This window comes from Palaemon carinicauda, chromosome 5 (genome assembly GCF_036898095.1).
Source record: "Palaemon carinicauda isolate YSFRI2023 chromosome 5, ASM3689809v2, whole genome shotgun sequence".
Classification (NCBI taxonomy): Eukaryota; Metazoa; Arthropoda; class Malacostraca; order Decapoda; family Palaemonidae; genus Palaemon; species Palaemon carinicauda.
The window spans coordinates 121,060,070-121,062,390 of NC_090729.1; the positions used below are offsets into that span (position 1 = coordinate 121,060,070).

General features: G+C 30.0%; 1 protein-coding gene across 1 annotated transcript in view; it reads right to left on the reverse strand.

The window, feature by feature from the left end:
* LOC137641452 (partitioning defective 3 homolog) overlaps positions 1-2,321 on the reverse strand; it is a 310,783-nt gene that overhangs the window by 175,041 nt on the left and 133,421 nt on the right. The window lies entirely within an intron of this gene.

A 2,321-nucleotide genomic window follows, 5' to 3' on the forward strand; every position in this document is an offset into this window, starting at 1 on the left:
TACCTCGGATTACTGTTTTTTCTCTCTTGTGACCAGAGAGTTATAGTTATTCCCGTTATTCGATTATGTTTTGTAATATTTGTTTATGTATGAATATCTGTTTTGATGTAGTTATTGTTTAAAAATGTTTTATTTTGATTGTTCACTATTTCCCATATGGTTTATTTATTTCCTGATTTCCTCTCTTCACTGGGCTATTTTTCCCTGTTGGAGCCTTTGGGCTTATAGCATCTTGCTTTTCCAACTTGGTTGTAGCTTAGCTAATAATAATAATAATAGTAATAATACTACTAATAATAATGATGATGATAATATTACTGATAATTATAATAATAATAATAATAATAATAATGATTATGAGTATAATGCTAATAATAATGATAATGATAATAATAATAATAATTGTAATAATAATAATACTATATGCGTATGTCAACATTCCATTCCATGTATGTGTATACACGCATTCACCAACTTACATAAAATCATTACGCAGACAATGCATACATGAGTGATTTTAATCCCCTCAGGAAATCCGGGTCTAAATTACTTGTTTGGTTTTATGGACCACTTAACGTTTCACGAAAGCTAATCGAGTTTATGACTTGCTTTCATTCTTTCTGTCAGCTGCTGTTTTCTCTGGGCTCTCAAAATTAAGTTTTTTTTTTTTTTTTTTTTTTGGGGGGGGGGATAAGATGGGACATTGTGAAAGGGGGGGGGAAAGGGAGGTTTGGGCATACTGTTGGCTTTCTCTTGTCACGCTAGGGGTCTATATTTTTTGTTTTATCTATCAATTTTTAACAGTTATTTTAATTCTTTTGTAAACTGGTGATATATGTTCAGTATTATACTGTATATGCATTGTGTGTATATATATATACTATTTATATATATACAGTATATATATATAATATATATATATATATAATATATAGTTTTATCTATTTATTTCAACAGTTATTTTAATGCCCTTGGCGAACTAGTGATATATGTTTAGTATTGTACAGTATATACACTGTATATATAGTTTTATCTATTGATTTAAACTGTTATTTTAATTTCTTTGTGAACTGGTGATATACAATTAGAATTTTAATGTATATACAGTGTGTATATGTTTGTAAGCATATATACCATATATATTCATGTATGTATGTATGTATATACAGTATATATATATATATATATATATATGAATATATGGTATATATGCTTACACATATACACACTATATACAGTATAATTCTAATCGTATAGATAGATAGATAAAACTATATATACAGAGTGTACATACTGCATGATGCTAAACATATACACCAGTTCGCAAAGGCATTAAAATAAGTGTTGAAATGAATAAGTAAAACTAAAAATATACAATATAATACTAAACATAGAGCACCAGTACTTTATTTGATTGGCTTAGATACGTTTTTTATTACTTATTTTAAAATATTTATTCACAAGAATTTATCTAGTATGTTTTTAATAATTGTTCAAAATTATTATTATTATTATTATATTATTATATTATTATTATTATTATTATTATTATTATTTAAAGAAATGTCCAGCGTACATTTTACCTGATTGAAAGATTGTCAGTAGCCATTATATGGCACAACCCTCTTTCTCATGCTTCTCTCCCTGCAATAGTTGCAAGTGTTGCTACACCCCACATAGTGTGCAGGTAGAAACACGGGTATGAAAGGAAACACATAACTATTATTTCTCTCAAGTGTTTGAAGTGGAAAGGGGGAAATGTGGGTTGGGGGGGGGGGGGGGGGGCATTGTGAGAAGGAGAGGTTTCGTGATAGGGAGGTAAGGATCCCCTATAAAACCCTTTATTATTATTATTATTAATATTATTATTACTTGCTAAGCTGCAACCCTAGTTGGAAAAGCAGGATGCTATAAGCCCGGGGCTCCAACAGGGAAAATAGCCGAGTGAGGAAAGGAAACAAGGAAAACTTTCAATATTTTAAGAACAGTAACATTAAAATAGATATTTCCGATATAAACTATAAAAACTTCACAACAAAACAATAGAAAGAAAAATAAGATAGAATAGTGTGTCCGATTGTACCCTCAAGCAAGAGAACCCTAACCCAAGAGATAGTGGGAAGACCATGGTATAGAGGCTATGCTACTATCCAGGACTAGAGAACAATAGTTTGATTTTGGAGTGTCTTTCTCCTAGAAGAGCTGCTTACCATAGCTAAAGTCTCTTCTAACCCTTACCAACAATTCTATTAACAGTATCTGATTTTTTAGTAGTTGATCGATCTTCGAAAACGTCATAATAGTTTAAGCTGGTTCAGGGA